This window comes from Alosa pseudoharengus, unplaced genomic scaffold (assembly GCF_046254945.1).
Source record: "Alosa pseudoharengus isolate Yale_2024_CS ecotype anadromous, Long Island Sound unplaced genomic scaffold, YU_APseudo_1.1 YU_APseudo_1.1_scf_1, whole genome shotgun sequence".
Taxonomy (NCBI): Eukaryota; Metazoa; Chordata; class Actinopteri; order Clupeiformes; family Clupeidae; genus Alosa; species Alosa pseudoharengus.
The window spans coordinates 18228450-18238204 of NW_027468564.1; the positions used below are offsets into that span (position 1 = coordinate 18228450).

General features: G+C 40.1%; 3 long non-coding RNA genes across 4 annotated transcripts; all 3 read right to left on the bottom strand.

The window, feature by feature from the left end:
* Nucleotides 1-882: 882 nt before the first annotated feature.
* LOC143123413 (uncharacterized) lies at nt 883-2317 on the bottom strand. Its single transcript, XR_012986828.1, has 2 exons — nt 2247-2317; nt 883-1838 (listed from the first exon to the last, which is right to left on the bottom strand). It is a non-coding gene; the product is annotated as an uncharacterized LOC143123413 (long non-coding RNA).
* Nucleotides 2318-5595: 3278 nt separating this feature from the next.
* LOC143123455 (uncharacterized) lies at nt 5596-6085 on the bottom strand. The gene is made up of 3 exons (XR_012986838.1): nt 5975-6085; nt 5784-5854; nt 5596-5663 (listed from the first exon to the last, which is right to left on the bottom strand). It is a non-coding gene; the product is annotated as an uncharacterized LOC143123455 (long non-coding RNA).
* Nucleotides 6086-6679: 594 nt separating this feature from the next.
* LOC143123511 (uncharacterized) lies at nt 6680-7853 on the bottom strand. Of its 2 annotated transcripts, none has more exons than XR_012986839.1 (3): nt 7790-7853; nt 6885-6976; nt 6680-6771 (listed from the first exon to the last, which is right to left on the bottom strand). It is a non-coding gene; the product is annotated as an uncharacterized LOC143123511 (long non-coding RNA). The 2 variants fall into 2 exon arrangements; XR_012986878.1 differs by lacking the exon at nt 7790-7853 and adding an exon at nt 7284-7613.
* Between the last annotated feature and the right edge of the window lie 1902 nt (nt 7854-9755).

Here is a 9755-nt window from a genome sequence, read left to right on the forward strand (position 1 = left end):
TTGGCCTCTGTCACTTTGTCAATATGTAGAAACTTCATTTTGTAATGGACTAGCATGTTATCCAACCCCCACTTCTGTGCTCTGCACCTCTGTGGGGGGTGGGCAGTGTTTCTCTGACCTGCTCAGCAATTGCATCTGGTGTCACCATATTTAACAGTCTGTATTTTCCAATGTATTGTCAATGCACGTTATACTTATTAGGCTATACTGTAATTCTTCACACTGATGTGTTCACTTATATTTCAGGTTGTCACCCATTTTCCATCCACTTGACCTCCACCTGGAACACCTAAACAATTTTCTCAAATCATTTATGAGAGGATTGGGACCAAACATGTCAGAAATGTCAGCAGCCAGAATCAGTAGGTCCATTGGCATCGTCAAAGAGCTAATGGACAAAACGGACACAGAGCTGGAGCTGACAAGGCCGGCTGGCATTCATCATGTGGCCCGAGAACAGGACGTTTTAACACTGGTAAACGTTTTCAGGGAGACACAACTTTCCCAACAAAAATCACCCAGGCAGGCAGTCTCATGCATTCCCGAATTGCAAGAGAAACTTATTGGCAAAGCTGAATTACCAGGAGAAAATAATGGACTGGCAAAATGTGCCTATTTAAATAATTAAGTAAATGTGAAATGTAAATGGTGATGGTAATTTGTAAATATTGTTTTCGTAAATTACAATGTAAATAATTGTTTTCATATAATAGTTTAGTAGTATCCACATTCTTGAAAACATTTTTGTGTTTTCTTATTGGTTGTATGTTCAAAGTTCAGCGTATATCTTCAAACATTACCTGTTATGTGTAGATATTAAAAATCTTTATTGACATGTCTTATTGTTTGTCTTTAAATGCAGAAACATCACCAACCAGTAGAGAAGTATAAACCATTTTAATTTTATTCAAAAATATTAATGTAACAGAGGTAAAAAAAAAGGCATTTGCACAACAACAGGACCCTGAAGCTACAAATTTGAGCCTGAATTTGAAGCTAGCCTGAGATCTTCAACATTGACAAGCCTGATTCCAAGTTACTTGGGGATGATTGTATCTTATCATCCTCATCCTCGTCATCAAAGTAACCAGTGTAATCCATGTCAACCTGAACACGGTCATCCTGAACAACACAGTCATCAAACAAATTAGTTTGACTCTGTTCGATGTCATCAAAAACCTCATGCATAATTCATAGTATCTCTTTTGCATGTTCCAGCTTGTATGTAGGGAGATTATGGATAATGAAGTCCAGGTCAAATATCTGTGTGCACTATTCTAAAACTGATCAATGAGTTCATCTCCAAAACCAGTGCAGGCTGTGTCGACTGTGTAAAGTGGTATGTTTTTATGGTCCTGAAGTAAACTACTCCTGTAAGTTTGTAACAGTTCCCTGATCAAAAGTGTGCCCTTAGGTGTGACTATTCTGTGTTTGTGGTGTGATGAAACCTCCCCTTGAAAGTGTTCATATTTGGGGATTAGCTCCCCACAACCTTCAGGTTCACAAGAACAAACAGAATGGCAGTGAGTGCAGCACAGATGTCCTAGATCAACAGATGTGGTGTGTTCCTCAAAATGGCAGTACAAAGCTTTCCGCAGACAACTAGTGACTCCATTAAAGTACCGTCTTAACTGCTGGGTCAAGCTTTGTACTAACATCCCTCACAATCCAGTGTAGGCACTCCAGTGTATGGCCAGGTACTTTAATCAGACCCACTCTGATGTTTGTTCTGTTTGGGCTCAGGGCCAAATTTATTGGATTGTCCATCTGAAGCTGTTTCATAACCCTGGCTCTGGATTCCCGATCAGCAGAAGCGGTCAATGTCAGCACAGGTGTACCTGGAATATATAGCAGTACAAAAAGCAACCAATAAGTAACAGTAAAAATAAGAAATTATGAGTAGTATCATTTAGTACTTTTTAATGACTGTACTGACATCTAAAAAGAATACATCACTTATAAGGGGTACAGTGACTAGCCTACCAATATGGGTATGGTGCTTGAGTACATAAATTAACACCCAAATGCCCTTCTGCCCTTTTGCAGCCTGACCACTGATAGAAATAAAACAGTAACCTACATTAGAATGTTAACAGCTAGTTCACTACAATCACACTAACGTTATGATTGTACCAAGTCTGAGTTAGCGAACGTACAACGATACCTAGGCTACTATGTTTACAACATGGGATTCATATCACGACATTGGGAGTTATTTACTAAGTCAGACAGTTAGACTCTCTTACCATTTGTAAGTTAGATGAACTTCGTCCATGACGATACCCATTACGTTGGCTTGAAAAACATCGGAGCCTAGTGTAACAGAGTTAAAAATGTAGTGTATTGTTATATATGATTTTCGCCAAAGTAAAACAGCCTTGTTTAATAGTTGTGAATGGGAGCCACCCTTGGCCATATGGTGTACTGCAGATCTGCTGCGTGTAGTCTTGTGTTGCTTCCCTACCCGATCAGAGTAGCCGTATGCTTTTGATCTGGTAGGTTCACTGTACAAAGCACTCCACCCAGTATATCAGTTTTCTATTGATGTTTAAGTTGATAACTTCGATGTTTCCCAGGTGTTATACTAATTTACATGCACTGTAAGGATTGTACTGCATTTAGCACGTTTTGACAAAAAGTTTGTTAATGTTTTCCTTTTGACTATAAGTTTCTCCATACTGGTAACTAGCCATAAACTCCGCTAGCCATGTCCATGCTTTTAATGTCTTATCTAGCATGCATGGGTTGAACTGCGTAGTTAAACATGTATTGGAAATAATATTACTCTGCGTCTCTCATGTGTGTAGTATAGCTTCAATATATGTATGAGACAACAGTGAATGTTAAGCGAGTTATCCCGAACGTAATTAGCTGTAATTCCATGTGTGTGAACTTCTGTCTGGCGTGCCTTGCTTGCTAGCAAGCGAAAGTGTACAATGGAATGTTTACATAGTAGTAACGTAATACATGATGTATTTGCTTGTGCAGATGCTGTACGTGGTACACCGAAGCCTGAAGGCAATGTTTTGATTTATTTTCTTAAAGGTATGTGGCTCCGTAATGTAAATAGGTTCTAGTGAAGTGCTGTAACTTTATGCAGTTTAGTTATGCCCATTCTATATGGGAAGTTAAATGTCATGATTCAGATAAAATTATGCATTTTCTATTACTGAGAGAGTAAGCAGAGTAGCCGTATGCTTTTGATCTGATGCTGTACGTGGTACACCGAAGCCTGAAGGCAATGTTTTGATTTATTTTCTTAAAGGAAAAATAAAAAGGAAGAAAAATTCAACATTTCGCCTCTGTCCCCCCTGATGCTTGACCACTGTTACACTAGCATGTCCCTCCACTTGTTGTTCAGCAGCCAGGATTCCGGGCTTCAAAAAAGGATCTGGCAACGACCGCTGGCTATAGAGTGTGCAAGTGACTTCCGTTTTACTTCCGCTACAAGGGACCTGTCTTTAAAAAAAATATGAACGGGAGTTAATGGAGAGATAACAATTATTTTTTGGTCCAGTTTGAATTGTGCCACGAATTTCACATATGATGTGTGTGAATTTAAAAGATAATTTTTCACGTCAAGAAAGTACTGTTGTTCGATAGACTTCAAAAGTTATGTTGGTTTTGTACGAATCCGCTCAGTGGACTACATCTCTCGTCTTAAACGATGTACGTCACCAACGTAATGAAACGATAAGATTAGAAGCTAGCTGATAGCTGTTATGCTAGTTAACGGTTGCATCTTGCTGCCTGCTGTCACTTAACAGTATGTAATGTACAGTCTATGGACGAATACAACTTACCTGATGTGTTTAATCCTCTGACTCATGGTATTTTCATCGGCAAGGAAAGCCCAATTAAGACCTGTTGCTGGTATGCTTGTACAATCTAGTGTGGCTGTGAATGAGCTAACGTCACTAGCGCGACTGATGGGTTTGTAGCATAGACAGTAAAGTTTGTAGTCGTTGGAATTACGATCTTTCACAATGTTGTAATTCAATAGTTACGAAACAAACTGCAAATGTCTTTACATGAAAAATTGTCTTTAAAATTGACAAACATCATATGGGTAATTCAAGGCACAAGTCAACCGGGACCAGAAAATAATTTCTTTTTCGCCATAGACTGGCATTCAACATTTTTTGAAAGATAGGTCCCATGGAGGCAAGTGGAAGTGGCGTCACTTGCACACTCTATATCCACCTCGTCGTGCACGCCGAGTTGCATCGCCGTGATGCCCATTTCAGTTGCTTCGGCAAAAAACATCTTTCTTATCAACAAATGCCTTGATCCCGTTACTCTGTTCCTCTTTTAAAATTAATTCGCTGTCGATATCTTCTAGAACAGACCTGATAGCAGAATCTACACATCTCAATTCTCCAGCGGCAGCCATCGTTGTTGTAAACAAATTCAACCCAAGCGCTCTTTGGTGACGTGGTGGATTATGTTACTGTTGAGCATCTGTCTATCATCGTATAAAGCCCGCCCTGACAATTTGATTGGCCCGCCAGTATTTGGGCGAGCATACTCGCGCCACTATTGATCAATAAGCCTATTTCATCTAAAAATGGCGTCTCTTCCGTTTTGCTACATTAAGACGTATCGCTACTTCCGGTCATGCGGAAAACCGTTCACAGTGAATGGCAATTGCACAGATGATTTGTACAAGGCGGTATTATGTTTTATTTACAGCAGATAACAGCTTAACAGCAGATAAAAACAACCAAAAACAACCATATTTGAGCTTTCATAATTTTCCCCGCAATGTGGACCGTCGAAGAAAATGGATTCAAGCCATCAGGAGAGAGGAAGGCCCACTGTTTAACGTCTCTAATAGCACAGTCGTTTCTAGTATGCATTTCCATAGCAGTGACCTGTACAAAACACCTAGTGGTTTTAACAAACCAGAGTTAAACAAGACGCGGTAGCTTTTGTTTTTTCATGGGTCTCTGACACAACCCAAGCCAGGAAGTCTGTTTTTGAGAGGACAACTAAGAGATTGGGGTTTGATGTTCATGAAGTCCAACAACCTTGTGGAAACGAAGATGTTGATGTTGCTAGCTAGCTAGCTAGCTTAGCTACGGACCACGACTACGACGCACGACCATCCCCTGGTAAGATTTGATCTGAGTAGATGAACTGGCAAGGAGATAAATAGCCAGGTGTACATTTGCATATACATTATGTTTATTTGGAGGATTTTACTGGCTCTGTGCACTAGATAATGAGTACTTAAATTGTACCAAAAACGTAAGAAATAACATTAAAATGTGCAAGTGTTAAGCTTCTTAAAACCATGGGTGACTGATTAGCACTGATGTGTGCCAGTCTGCGTAAAGTCTGCGTAAAGTGTTTTACGCTTCTTAAACCCGTGGGCAGCTCCATGAAGCACTGCTGTGTGCCAGTCTGCTCGGTTTCAAGTAGATATTTAAACGCAATTTTAGCTTCCACCTTTTTCCTAAATACACCAGCCTACGGCATGACATGAAAGACGAACTTCGTGTTTGTGTTATGGTGGGTGAAAGGCACACGTTTCTCGCTCAATGTGATTACAGAGTCCTCTCCTCGTTGCCCGATCCACCGCCAGTTGAAACACCTATTTGCGTGCTTGGTGACCTCAGCGTCCGTGGCTGACCGTGTCACCATGTTTTTCCTCACAGCACCTGTAACCAAACAGACAGATATGTTTATGGTATGTAGCATCCAAAGCCAAGTATGCTTACACAATACAATATATGAGATAGGTATTAAGGAGATTAAATTTAAAAAGAAACATGACTTACAAAGCTCCTCTGTTCGCTGCACGTTGAGGGCTGGTGTGGGGGTGGAGGGAGTTGAGGAGGGACTGCCATTCCTGGCCCATAGTGAGGTGGGCGGTGTGCGAGAGGGGGAAAAAATTTATTAAATGGTAGTCATCATTGATAATACACATGGGGCCTTTCTATTCACTAATATTTCAGAGATCAGTCCCTACCTTGAGTAACTCTCCGTATGTTAAATGCGGGTGCAGGTGCAGGGAGTTGAGGTGGTGAAGAGTGTTGCGGTCCTGCCCCATGGTGAGGTGCTAAGGGAGAGAAATGGTTGTGATCTGTTAACCATGGTAGGCTGAGAGCTACAGGGCCAAACAATGGCAAACAAAAACAAATCTCTGGTCATACTGGACATGAATTTGTATGTTTCAACATTTTGGTATGCACTATCTATATCAACTCCATGAATGGATTGACATTGAAATCAATGTGTTTCAATACAATCTGATAATAATGAATGAACTTTTCAGGCAATATTGCATGAATGCAGATGTTTTAACTGACAAAATATTTGGCTGAGATTTATGTAATGTATGAAGTATGCAGAAAATCTGAGATGGTAATGCAGATGCAATCTGTTGATTTGAAATAGAGTGAATACTGCTGTGTTAATATAGATGGGGCCACTGTATTTTATTTCAGAGATCAGTATCTTAACAGTTTTCTCCAGGTTGAGGGGTAGTGACTCTGCTGCCTGGCACTCGGCAAGATGGTGGAGCTGGAGGAATAGATACAAGGAGAGGGGAATGTCTTTAGCACTAAGAATGTTAACCATATCTCTAATATTAATATTATGATTTAGTTATTTCAATGTTAAGAGATTATTACTTACTTTGCCAGTGCAATTGGCTTAGGTTTGAGGCTCAACTGATATACCAGGCGAGTTGGAAGGTACCTCAGAGATGCAAAGTCACCATTTACTGGCTCTTCTTCACTCTCATCAGAGTCCCCGAAACGATGGCTGTTAAATAACCATATCATTATGGTTATTGCAATCCCAAAATTTCCAAATATACATATAGTACAAGCATCTCTGGTCTATTTTGGAATGCTACGGGAATGTGTTCACATTACATTTTAACAACCCAGAAAGTATCTTCATCAAGCGAACCCAACAGAGGCAATCGTAACGTTAGATGGTAGAATCCAGCCGATAAAAGTTGACGCTGCAGAACAAACAAAATAGAAGATGGGGACCAAGTTCCATACAGTTAAGTTACGTTAGCATAATAAATCACAAACAGACGCCAATACCCATTAGTTGTCTGAACCGACTTAAACAGTGATTAAAATGCCTAGGCTTTCATTACAAATATGGCAGAAGGACACTAAAGTTACGTATGAGACCAAACTTGGCAAAATGCAAACGTTAATGCACAGCTAGGTAGAAGCTAGGGCTAAACCATTATCAGTGAGTCAACATGCTAAAGTTGTAGCTAGGTAGCTTTCATAGCAGACGAGTGCTTCACTGACTTCATTGACTGAAATACCAGTGCCAATGTATCAGCTTAATCAAGGATTGCATCGCAAACGTGATCTCAAACATATATATGTATAATAGACATTAGCAATAACTTATGCAATTGCGCCTAGCAGCATGCTAGCTAGCAGCTGTATGCCGCTAGCATAGTAGCACTATGGACTATGGACAACAGCAACACATTAAAACAGACAAGACCAGACTAACGTTAAATAACAATGTGTGTTTTTTAAATCACACTACCATAACATATTCTGCCGAAATTGCTAACCCATTTTAAATCAAATAGGCTACAGACTCATATGAGCATCACAGCTAACAATAACGTTAAGCCTGTTGCTCAAAATTACAAACGTCTGCACTAACGTTAACGTTAGTCCTAATATCAAACAACGTCATTATAATCAATAAACATGATAAGTACGTTTTAAGTATAAAACCACAAAGGCCAATGTTTAGCTATTGTGAATGTCGCAATATATTAATACATATCACTTACTCGAGAGGGTTCAGCGCAACCGTGTCCCAGCAAAGAAAATATCCACTAGTATGACTCTTCTCGGTTCTTGGTGTACAGTCATGTTCAACCGTTACAGTACAGGCGCGTCCGTGCCCGCGGATCCGACATGGGTCCACTCAGGACCCGCTGTTTGACAGTAGAATTTACGGAGCCGCCTGGAGGCGGAGCTGATCCTCTGTGCGGCACCAAAACGAATGCGACAGTCACGCGGGTTTGGCGACTTGAAGGCGGATCCGCCTAGGAGTCTACTGCTGTGTGGGATACTAGATAAGAGTCGTTATAATGCCTCACTTTTCTCTTCGCTGATTTTGTCTGGTCAGATTCCGATGTCCGTTCCTGTGGAGATGGATGCACACTCGGTAAAAACGTATCGTATATTGCGCCTACCTGCACAGACTACCTGTGTTCGGTGCGGCTCGAGCCGCGCCTGAGACATGTGTGTCAAGTGTGCAAGGTCTAACCTGTTAACATGGGAGCCGAAATAAAAACGGACACGCCACGCAGCTGACACGCTCACGCCACACACCCGGTGTGAAACGGGCCTTACATGCAAGGATGACAAGGGCGTAGGGCGTAGGTTTGGTCTCAGCTTTGGTGGGGACATCCAATCCCCCCCGGCTGAAAAGTTAACTTTTACTGACAAGAGTCAGACTGTCAATAGACAATAGCCTCTTTCATTATTTATAGTACTCTAAAGTTAAACTAGCATCTCCGACTGGAGAGAAATATGTGCAGACGAAAACAATTGTTTAAACGTAAATAAATGTAGATGCCAATTTTGTTTCTCAGATAACAGAAGCTAAGCATATCTTAAATTTGCCCAGATTATATAGTCATATATATATATATCATATAGTTATATAGTATTTTATTTATGTTACTGAGTATGGAAATGCACCATAGTAGGATTGAATATATCTATGAATGTATGCGACTCTAAATTATATTTGTATTTGCTTAACTGTAATTGGAATTCTTTTGCTGTAAGATACCAGTGCCTTAATGGCGATTTCCTTTGTTATTTCAGACTGTTGGCAATACAGAATATCACAATACAGAAGTGAATCTACTCCATCTCATTATATTGTACAGCAATGCTGCTGACAATTGACAATTTGACATAGGCTAATAATTAGAACCTCACCTGAAGCCCTGATGCGGTTTCCTCAACCTGCCATCCATCTGTAGTGGTTTGATGCTGTCTCTCCTGCATACAAAGTGGTTCATTCATTTTGTAGCCTATCCTTTGGCTAGCGAGTTTAACCCTCCTACCATATTGTATATGATAGTGTTATTTGGATATTATTCATCAAATAATGATTAATTATATTTGAATAACCAACAGTGTTAACTTATTCACATTGCCAACACGTTTTTACAGCATGTGTCATAACAATGCAATGACAGTCCTTCAAACGAATTTGGGTCTCCCTTTTATTTCTCTGCATTGTGTAGGCTACACTCAGAAATACATAACATAAACAGAATAGAAACTAAAAATGTCCAGATCCGTTTATTGTGACTTCCAAGATTCTAACTTAAGGTAGGCTAATTAACATTCAGTGACTTGGTAATAGCATCTATTGTGATAGCGCGACTTCTATGCGACCGTGCTGCACACCCCTAATCAATACTCCTGACCTTGGTTGAAATATTACAAAAGCTAGGTTTATCTTTAACAATATCCTGGGTAACATATGCTATCACCAGTTAATACTATTTTTCCACATAATAGAATCTGCATAATTTGAAAGCCTGGTCACTACCACTGCTAGCTTGTGTGGCTAGTTATTTCGCTTACTTACGCTCTGCTTTATGAAAAAACTTCGTATGTCCCCTTTCTTCTTCTTGGGTGGCATAGCTACGGTGGCCTGGAAGGGCAAAAACAATTACAATGCTAAATTAATTATTTACAAGATTAAAAACAAATTTACAAGTTTTTAAA